We start from the raw sequence: 11,838 nt of genomic DNA, 5'->3' as shown, positions 1-11,838 counted from the left end.
AGAATTTAGAAACAACGGACGTAGCTGGTGGAATACTTAACTTTAATCCATTAAGGATTAACGTCGGTTTTGACTGTACATATTTCACAACATGAATAGCAACTGATAATGTCGCCTTGCTAGGCTGTAGCAAATAACGTAGCTGAAGGCTATGGTAACTATCGTCTCGGCAAATGAGAGCGTAGAAGTCAGTGAACCATCGCTAGCAAAGTCGGCTGTACAACTGGGGCGAGTGCTAGGAAGTCTCTCTAGACCTGCCGTATGGCGGCGCTCGGTCTGCAATCACTGATAGTGGCGACACGCGGGTCCGACGTATACTACCGGACCGCGGCCGATTTAAAGGCTACCACCTAGCAAGTGTGGTGTCTGGCGGTGACACCACATTCCTCCCCCGCAAATCGGCGTACGGTTGTGGCATAAGGCTTCCGCCCGCCGTGGGGAGGACCCCATATTGACGTAAGCGACGAGGTGGGGAGCCTAACAAACAGGGGAGTCTGTGCCACCCGCACCCTGCCATTCGGACCGCGGGGAGCTAGGAAACGCCTGAAAACCTGCTCCAGGGTGCACGCCAACATGCGGTGTATGCGCCGTAGAGAGACAGGAGGGGCCGAAGGGTCGACCTCCATCGGGCCGGGGCACCCGACGGGCGAAGACGACATATGGTCCGGAGGGGGCAAGAGTTCCATGTCGGAGGACAACTGGTCACGGGAAGCGATCGGCGGCGCGTGACCCAGGGAGGCGCCCGGCGGTTGCAGCGACGCGTCCACTGCGGGCGGCGCCGGCCGGAGAACAGGCGGCGGCGGCGGCGGTGGCGGCGCGTCGCCATGGGGCAAAATGGAAGGCAGCGTCGGTAACACCTGGGGCTGAGGCGAGCCAGTAGATGGGTCCCCGGGGCGCTGGCCTGACGGCACCGTCGCTGAAAGCTGACGGCGAGCGGCAGATCCCGTGCGACGACAGAGGCGCAGCTGATTGAGATGCCGACGCACCTCACCAGAGACCACCAAAACCAGATACATAGCGCTGCCGAGGCAGCGAAGAATGCACCCTTCCAGCCAACGCCGTGAACCTCGTTAGTGGCAATAGTAGACAACGTCGCCTGGAGCAAAAGCAGGAGTCTGCCGCTGCACAGGAACCTGATGCGGCGGATGTAGCGAAGACATCAAGGTTCGATGATGACGACCGTGGAGCAAACTCAGCCGGCGAGCGACCGTCTCGGGGCTGAGAGCGATAGGAGGACAAAAAGAGTAATAACGCGTCCTCCCGAGAATGCGACTCTTTCAACTTCAACATCTGTGACTTGAAAGTCCTGACCAATTGTTCAGCGGCACCGTTTGACTGTGGCGAAGACGGCGCCTACGTCAGATGTTGAATACCATTGGCCTCGCAGAATGACTGAAATTCTGCAGACATGAATTGTGGGCCATTGTCGGAAACAATAGTCTGTGGAAGATCTTCAATACAAAAGATAGCGGATAACGCTTGGATGGTGGTAGATGACGTCGTGGAAGACATCCGGACAACAAAAGGAAAATTACTGAATGAATCTACCACATCCAACCATCGAGCATTCCAGAATGGACCAGCAAAATCGATGTGTAAGCGTTGCCAAGTGGAAGTGGCTTTTGGCCATGCAAAGAATTTCCGTGGTGGTGCTGAGTGTTGTTCGGCACACACCATGCAAGAAGAGCACATATTCGCAATCACGGCATCGATTCCGAACCAAGTAAAGTGCTGACGAGCAAGTTGTTTCGTTCTCACTACACCCCAATGTCCTAGGTGGAGAAGCTGTAAGACAGAGGACTTTAACGAACGTGGTACCACGACCTTGGACTGATCATTATCAGAACGCAACAGCAAAACACCACGTCGTACAAAAAGTCTCTCCTTGTGAGCAAAAAATCGGCGAACCAATGGGTCCCCGATCTTTGACTTTGACAAGGGCCATTGCGTAGCAACAAAACGCAGAACGGGAGCAAGGACAGGGTCGGCAGCTGTGGCTGTAGCTACGCGACGAAAATCAATCGGAAACGATTCGACCACGTCATCGGTTTCCGCATCTATGAACATGCAAGCAAGTTCGGAGGAATCGAATGCCCTATCCTCAGCAACAGGCAAGCGGGACAACGCATCGGCGTTTCCGTGCTTAGCAGTGGATCGTTACAAGATATCGTAGCGGTACTGCGAGAGGAAAATAGACCAGCGAATGAATTTCTGTGCTGTACGTGGAGCTACAGGCTTGGTCGGATAAAAAAGCGATGTCAAAAGTTTGTGGTCCGTGATTATGGTAAAGTGACGACCATACAAGAAATCATGAAACTTTGTAACGCCAAATACGAGAGCCAACGCTTCTTTCTCGATCTATGAATAATTTCTTTGAGCAGACGAGAGCAATTTGGATGCAAAGGCAATAGGGCGATTGTGCGATCCATCTTTGTGCGCAAGCACTGCACCGATCCCGAAATCCGATGCATCCACCATCAACCAAAGGGGCTTCTGGGGATCGAATGGCGTAAGGCAAGTATTGGAAAGCAACGCCGATTTCAACTGGCGAAAGGCGCGTTCGTATTCCGTCGTCCAGACGAACGGAACACCCTTACGGCGTAAGCGATTAAGCGGAGCTGAAATGGAAGAGGCATGCGGCACATTGCGATGGTAGTAATTTATTTTTCCCAGCACACTGTGTAGCTGCTTCAAATTCTGCGGCGACGGCAAGGCTTGTATGGCACGGAGGTGCGTTGGACTGGGATGTATGCCTTGAGCATTGAGTACATGTCCCAAGTATGGCAAGTCACGAGCAAAAAACACACATTTGTCCTTCCGCAAGCGAAGACCATTTTGTCGCAAGACCTGAAATAATGTTCTGAGATTGGCCAAATGTTCTTCTTCCATCTTTCCAGATATCACAATATCGTCCAGATAATTTTCTGCAGTAGGGACCGACGCACAAACAGTTTTTAGATATTGCTGAAACAATGCAGGGGCGGATGAACACCCGAATGGCAGTCGTTTGAATCGATACAAACCAAGATGCATGTTAACCACCAAAACGCGCTGGGATTCTTCGTCCACTGGTATTTGCAAGTACGCATCTGCTAGGTCCAACTTCGAAAAATATTTACCCGGGCACAGTTTGTCAAAAAGATCTTCCGGGCGGGGTAAAGGAAAAGTGGCAATCACTAGTTGCGGATTCACTGTTGCCTTGAAGTCCACACAAAGTCTCAACTTTCCGGAAGGTTTTGGCAAAATTACTAAGGGTGATGCCCAGAGAGAAGCCTGCACACGTTCAATTACACCTTGTGATTCCAAATCGTGTAATGTTTTTGCGACCTCATCACGCAATACGTGGGGAACATTGCGCGCTCTGAAAAATTTCGGTTGCGCGTTTACTTTCAGTTCGAAATGTGCTTTATAGTTCTTAGCGCAACCGAGGCCCGGTGCAAAAATGTCTGCAAATTCTTCACATAGATGAGAAACACTGTCTTTAGGCACAGTCTGGTTCACTGACAGGACCTGATTTACTAAGACAAGTAAAACAACTGAAATGAATAGAAACCAAACAAGTTCACTGCAGAAGAAGACCGAAGGACGTAAAATGACACTAGTTTTGTTTGTGTTGCACTGTCCTAACATAGGGATCGCTTGACCGGAATAGCTAGTTAACTGAAGATTTGCGGCACGCAACGGAGGTGTGACCAGCAGTTTGTAAGTGTCTTGATTAATCAGTGAAACTGCAATTCCGGTATCGAGCTGGAATGGTATCACTTTGCCGTTAATGTCCAAGTTTACAAAAAGTTTACTGTCCTGCTGACGACAAGAGCGACTGTCTCGTGGAACGTGAACTGACACTGGTACATAATCATATGCGACTTGACGGGAGTACCGGCGATGTCGACGCACACAAATTTTTGGGAAGAACACAGTCACTGTTAGAGAGAGAGTGGCACTGGGCGGAGTGGAATGAACTACATGAATTTGCATGGGCGAAGTTTCTCGAGCCTGAGTATCTTATTTATTTATTTACTTATTTATTGTTCCGCGGGACCACATTAAGGAGAAGTCTCCATGGTCATGGAACGAGTCTACACATGAAATTATAACACGATTGTAGAAACAGATAAAATGAAATATAAGAAACATATTCAGTTGTAGATTGTACAAACAGATAAAACGAAATATAAGAAACATATTCAGGCGACAAGTCGTTAGTTTAAATAAAGAAAATCAAGAATGTAACACTGGAATTTGCTTAATTTTTTAGCTCTTCCAGGAGCGCCTCGACAGAATAGAAGGAGTGAGCCATGAGGAAACTCTTCAGTTTAGACTTAAAAGTGTTTGGGCTACTGCTAAGATTTTTGAGTTCTTGTGGTAGCTTATTGAAAATGGATGCAGCAGAATACTGCACTCCTTTCTGCAGAAGAGTCAAGGAAGTGTGTTCCACATGCAGATTTGATTTCTGCCTAGTATTAACTGAGTGAAAGCTGCTAACTCTTGGGAATAAGCTAATATTGCAAACAACAAACGACATTAAAGAAAATATATACTGTGAGGGCAATTTCAAATATCCCAGACTATTGAATAAGAGTCGACAAGTGGTTTACGAACTTACACCACACATAGCTCGAACAGCCCGTTTTTTAGCCAAAAATACCCTTTTTGAATCAGAAGAATTACCACAAAAAATAATACCATATAACATAAGCGTATGAAAATATGCGAAGTAGACTACTTTTCGTGTTGAACTGTCACTTATTTCAGATACTGTTCTAATAGTAAATAAAGCGGCATTTAGTTTCTGAACAAGATCCTGAACATGGGCATTCCACAACAGCTTACTATCTATCCGAACGGCTAGGAACCTGAACTGTTCCGTCTAGCTTACAATATGCCCATTCTGTCTGATTAAAATATCAGTTCTTGTTGAATTGTGAGTTAGAAACTGTAAAAACTGAGTCTTACTGTGATTTAGCATCAAATTATTTTCCACAAGCCACGAACTTATTTCATGAACTACATTATTTGATAATGTTTCAATATTACACACAATATCCTTCACTACCAAGCTGGTGTCATCAGCAAACAGAAATATTTTTGAATCACCTGTAATACTGAAAGGCATATCATTTATATAAATAAGAAGCAGTGGCCGCAGCACCGACTTTTGGGAAACGCCCCACTTAACAGTGCCCCATTGGGACTGAACATCACTATCACTCTCAATATTGCGGAGAATTACCTTCTGCTTTCTGTTCTTAAAGTAAGAGGCGAACCAATTGTACGCTACTCCCCTTACTCCATAATGGTCCAACTTCTGCAGTAATATTTTGTGGTCAACACAGTCAAAAGCCTTCGTTAAGTCAAAGAAAACACCTAACGTTCGCAGCCTTTTATTTAATCGGTCCAAAACCTCACAGAGAAAAGAGAACATAGCATTTTCAGTTTTTAAGCCATTTCTAAAACCAAACTGTACATTTGACAGCAAATTATGTGATTTTAAATGCTCCAGTAACTTTATATATACAACCTTATCGATAACTTTAGCAAACACCGATGGCATAGAAATAGGTCTATATTTGTCAATATTATCCCTGTCTCCCTTTTTATAAAGTAGCTTCACTACCGAGTACTTTAATCGGTCAGGAAACCGACCACTCCTAAAGGAAAAGTTACAGATATGGCTAAGTACTGGGCTAACATACATAGGACAATACTTCAGTATTCTACTAGATGCCCCGTCATATCCATGAGAGTTCTTGGTCTTTAGTGATTTAATTATTAACTCAATCTCCCTCTTATCAGTATCATGGAGGAGCATTTCAGGTAACAGTCTCCGAACACTTTCTTCTACGAGCGCTATATGATTCCCTGTTGGGACTAGGTTTCTATTTAGTTCACCTGCTACATTAAGAAAGTGATTATTAAATACTGTACATATATGCGACTTATCAGTAACACGGACATTCCCACTACGCACTGATTCTATATCCTCTACCTGTCTCTGTAGACCAGCCACTTCCTTTACGACTGACCATATGGTTTTAATTTTATCCTGAGACTAAGCTATTCTATCTGCATACCATATACTTTTTGCCTTCCTAATAGCTTTTTTAAGCACCTTACAATACTGTTTGTAATGGGCTGCTGCATTTAGATTGTGACTGTTTCTAACGTTTTGATATAATTGCCACTTTGTTCTACAAGATATTCTTATCCCTCTAGTCCGCCACCCAGGCTGCCTGTTTGTGCTAGTAGCCTGTTTTGAACGGTCTAACGGAAAGCAACTTTCAAAGAGCATGAGAAAAGTCTTGAGAAAAGCATTATATTTATCGTCTACTGTATCAGCGCTATAAACTTCTTGCCACTCTTGTTCCTTGATGAGGTTTACTAATGTCTCTACGGCAACTGAATCTGCTTTCCTAAACAGCTGATGACTATATTTAACACGTGATGCAGCACGAAAATCTTTTAGAGTTAAAATTTGCGCATCATGATCTGAAAGGCCATTCATCTTTTTGCTAACAGAATGCCCTTCTAGTAATGAGGAATGAAGAAAAATATTGTCTATGGTTGTTCTACTGTTCCCTTGCACGTTCGTTGGAAAGAATACGGTTTGCCTAAGATTATATGAATTAAGGAGTTCTACCAGCATCCTTTTCCTTGCACAATCACTTATAAATTAATACTGAAGTCACCACATATAACTAACTTTTTGCATTTCCTATAAAGTGAACCAAGAACCTCCTCTAGCTTTAGCAAAAATGTTGTGAACTCGGAGTCTGAGGATCTATAAATAACAACAGTAAGAAGTTTAGCTCCACTAAATTGAACCACACCTGCACAACATTCAAACACCTTTTCAGTGCAGTACTTTGATACATCAATTGACTCAAATGGGATACCGTTTTTCACATACATGGCTACTCCCCCACACCGTAAAGAGCTCCTAGAAAAGCTGCCAGTCAACCTGTATCCTGGTATAGGAAGCCTCTGAATTATCTTCTAATTTAAGAAGTGTTCATGTATACCAATAATTTCAGAGTCAACATCTATAAGCAGTTCACTGACTTTATCTCTAATACCCTGTATATTTTGATGAAATATACTAATTCCTTCATTAATCGGATACCTAAGCTTTGTCGAATGTGGTTTCTTTGTTAGAGACATTTCCCTTAATCAGGAATACCTATCAGCTGACTTCAATCTAAAAAAGGTACAGCTCTAACACCCACAACTACCGTAATTTTCCCATGAGCGATCCCTCCACCCCCACCTATGCTGTCACCTATAAGCTTTGCCAACCTCCCCTTTCTGTACCTGTTGAGGTGCAGGCCATGTCTAGTGAAACCCATCCTGCTGATAGACACTACCGACACCACTGAAATGAGACTCATGCCTTCTGTCATCAGCGCATCCCCAAGTCTCATGTTATTACGCCTGACGGCTGTATTAAGATGAGGCCGATCGTGACGCTGAAACAGTTCCACGAAATGCACATTCGTGTTGCCAGTCTGAGTGGCTATCTTTTCCAGGTCACCATCTACGTCATACTCCCCATCTCTATCGATACTATTACCAGCCCCACCCACAATCACTACCTGATCCTCTTTAGTAAAAGCCCTATATAACCCCCTATGTTAACAGTACCTGAGCCAACCCTGCATTAGGCTTCACAATGCTGGTGACCTGGTACTCACTCCCCAAAACTTTCTGCAACTGCTGGCCTACACCTCTACCATGAGAACTACCTAACAGCAGAGCCTTCTTCTTTCTCTTAGACTCTGAAACTGTCCTAGCCACCGTAACTGCTGAGGTCTGCTGCATACTTCCTACATCTACAGCTACTAGAGATTCCTCTGCACTAGAGTCTGACAGTTGGTCATATCCCTGGTTCGATTCCGATTCCGGCGCGAAGCAAAGGGCCTGGAACGGTTTTGAGCTTCCGATTTGAGCTTTTTCCGGCAATCACTCTGAACATGTCCTTTTGTATCACAATAAAAGCAAAAAGCTTGGCGTGACGGGCAATTCTCACGCGAATGTTTAGTAGCACATCGCGGGCATGATTTGATCACTGCATTTGCTTGCCGGCGCGGCGCACGTGGCTGAGAGCCTGGCGGCAGCGGCGAAGCCGGGCGCAATGAAGCGTGGTACATCATCTCTTGCTGAAGGGCCTCCACCAACAGTCTCTAAGCGATCGAGGTCTAACCTCAACGGGAAGGACTTTGATCCGAGATCATTTCCCTCCCTGGCCACTCTATGGGAGGATCGTACGGCTAAAGAAGGCAGTGCAGATTATTCACCCCAGTACGTAGTCTGTACGCGAGTTGCTGGTGAATAATTTATGTCAACCAAGCCTAAGTTTTTTGTGGAGTATGTAGAGGACAAGTTCAGGGAGGTGGAGGGCTTGCCCAAAATGTGCTCTGGTTCAGTTCTAATCAAGATAGCATCCTCTGCCCAGTCAATGAGGTTGCTTGCTTATGATAAGTTAGGGGACGTTTCAGTTAGCATCATGCCCCATAAGAGTTTAAACATAGTACAGGGTATTATATTCCACTGGGATCTTCTTCTGCAGTCGGACGATGAACTGGGAGCCAACCTAGAACGAGAGGTGTTCACTTCGTCCAGCGGGTCCATCGGGGTCCGAGGGATAATCAGGTATCCACTGGTGCCTTCATCTTGGCCTTCGAGGGTGACATCTTACCCGAGAAGGTCAAGGTGATGGTTTAACGCTGTGATATGATACCATATATCCCTCCTCCGATGCTGTGTTTTAAATGCTGGAAGTTCGGACACATGTCATCTCGCTGTACTTCCGGCATCACATGTCAAGATTGTGGATGTCCTTCTCATTCCAGTACTCCATGTGCTCCACCTCCCATCTGTGTTAACTGTGGAGAACACGATTCCCCCTGCTCGTCGGACTGTAGGATCGTCCAGTAATAATGGAAGATAATGTAATATAAGACCCTGGACTGCCTGACTTACTCTGAGGCTAGGCGGGAATATGAGAGCATCCTGTGCCAATGACGTCGACCTACGCCACTGCTGCAACGACGGATCTCCCATCATCACATACGGGTGGCTCTAAGATCGGTCAGAATCCACCGGCCCCCTTGATTGTGGGGGCACTTCACTCCTTGTTGCTCCTGCTCCATCTACTTCAGGAGCAACACCACCCAAACCATTGGGGACATCAGTTGTCACTTCCCAGCTGGAGAAGCGTAAGACTTCTTCAGCTACTCTCACTGGGAAGCGGTCCCTTGGGGACCTCCCTTCACAAGTTCCGACCAGGGGAAAAGTGGACACCTGCAAGTGGCAGAAACAACCACCCGTCGCTGGTCGTAGGGCCTCACGGTCGTCGTCCGTCCCTGAAGTGACCCAGTGAAGTCCTCCAAGCCTGAAACACCGAAGGTACAGCGAGATAAGCAGGAAAAGAAGAAAAGTCCCCAAGAATAACGACGTTGCGGTGGCACGCGTCCCATCGCTTCCTACAAGCTCTGCATCTGAGGGCGAGGTGGAGGTTCTGGCGTCTGCTGAGGACCTCGATGTCCCCGGTCCCTCAGACACCATCGATAGCAGTAGCACAGGTGCCCAATCGGAGGCAGCAGGTGACCCAGTGGAGTAATCTGCGTTCCCAGTCCCTTCACGTCTTTCTCAGCCATGTACAATATCATCCTCCAGACAACATGGAGTCATCATATCCTCTCTACGCTTCATGGTTGGGGTCTTCGAGGTCCACTGCCGATTTTCATCAGAAATTGTCTGTCGCATCGCACCTTCAGCGTGAAGTCCCGGCCTCCCATAGTTCCTCCCAAGTTCAGGAGAATGGTGTGCCACAGTGATCTGTTTTCAGTGTCTTCCTCGTTTCAATAGCAATTAACGGGCTCGCTGTGGCGGTGGTAACGTCTGTCTCAGCGTCCTTGTATGCTGACGACTTCTGCCTGTTCTATAGCTGCATTGGCATTGCAGCTGCTGAACGTCCACTGCAGGGCGCTCTCCGCAAAGCGCAGTTTTGGGGTTTAGCGCATGGTTTCCAGTTTTCGGCTGCCAAGACCTGCATTACGCATTTCTGCCTTCGACGAACAGTCCAACCCGAGCCGCGGCTTTATATTGTCGGCGAACTTCTTGCTTTGGTGGAGACAGATAGGTTTTTGGGTGTGGTTTTTGATGCCTGGTTGACTTGTCTGCCTCATGTTCTGCAGCTTAAACAGATGTGTTGGTGGCATGTAAATGGTCTGCGATGCTTGAGCCACACCAGCTGGGGCGCCGACCGATCTACCCTCTGACGGCACTACCAGGCGTTAATCCAGTCCTGTCTGGATTATGGAAGCCTGGCTTATGGCTCAGCATCCCCATCTGCGTTGTGGGTACTGGACCAAATCCTACACAGCGGGATACGACTTGCCACTGGTGCCTTCCGGACCAGCCCCGTGGACAGCATACTTGTGGAGGCAGGTGTCCCTCCACTGCGGTTACGGCGCCAACATTTACCGGCCGCTTATGCTGCCTATGTTTGTAGCTTGCCCGGGCATGTAAATTATTGTCTCCTGTTCCCGCAGTCAGTCGTCCATCTCCCAGAACGTAGGCCGCGGTTGGCTTCTATGATCACCGTCCGTGTCCGGGAGCTTCTCTCCGGGCTTGGGGTTATCCCTGTTCCACCTCCTTTCCGGGCCTCTCTGCATACACCCCAGTGGTGTGTTCCTCGCCCTTGAATTCGGCTCGAACTGGCACAGGGCCCGAAGGACTCAGTCCCTCCGGAGGCCTTCCGCCGCCGCTTTTATTCCATCCTAGCCACATATCAGGGCTCTGGCGTTGTATACACTGACGTTTCGATGGTTGCTGGTCGTGTAGGTTATGCTCTAACTCCAGGGGCCCATTACGAATAACAATCTTTGCCGGCTGGCTGCAGCGTTTTCACTGCTGAGATAGTGGCCAGGAGTCCCTCCATGCTCTTCCATGTTGTGGCCGCTCTGTGGTCTTTGTGTTGACCCCAGGCCATGTTGGGATACCCGGCAATAAAAATGTTGACGACCTGGCGAAAGAGGCCACCAGTAAACCATCGCTGGAAGTTGGCCTCCCGGAGACTGATTTGCGAGCCGTCTTACGCCGCAAAGTTTTTGCGCTATGGGACGCTGAATGGCGCAATCTGACCACACCCAATAAACTCCATGCTATTAAGGCGACGACGACCGTGTGGCGGTCATCCATACGAACCAATCACAGAGAGTCAGTTTTCCTTTGTCGCCTCCGCATTGACCACACCCGGCTGACACACAGTTATTTACTGCGTCGGAAGGACTCTCCTCTATGTCGCTGTGATGCAGCTTTGACAGTGGTCCACATTTTGTTGGCCTGTCCCCTTTTAGCTGTGCTCAGGCAGACATTTGCGCTGCCTGATACGCTACCTGCCCTTTTACCTGATGACTCTGCCATAGCAGGCTTAGTTTTGCGTTTTATTTGGGGGGGGGGGGGGGGTTATCATTTAATTGAGTGTTTGTTATGTTTTTTTGTGCTGCTTCTGGCCTTTGGCCTACGGTTTGAAACTGAGTTTTTAATGTGTCTCTCGGTAGTTGGCTTCTCCTTTTTTGTGTCTATGGCCAACCACCGTCACACTCTGTGTGATCTTAATTCATTTTGTCTGGTTTTTGTCTAAGTTTCTCTTGTCCTGTGTCGTCTGTCATCTTTTCTGTTGATCGTTTTTTTAATTCTCTGTGGGTGTTTTTAGTATTTCGAAAAAAGGACCGATGACCATAGCAGTCTGGTCCCTTTAATCCCACAAACCAAACCAAAACCAAACCAAATAAAATGCAGACACAATGTTTCTCATTGACAAAAATGTGGAAA

The sequence above is a fragment of the Schistocerca gregaria genome, chromosome 2 (genome assembly GCF_023897955.1).
Source record: "Schistocerca gregaria isolate iqSchGreg1 chromosome 2, iqSchGreg1.2, whole genome shotgun sequence".
In the NCBI taxonomy this organism is placed as follows: Eukaryota; Metazoa; Arthropoda; class Insecta; order Orthoptera; family Acrididae; genus Schistocerca; species Schistocerca gregaria.
Note: the sequence above shows the minus strand (reverse complement) of the source record.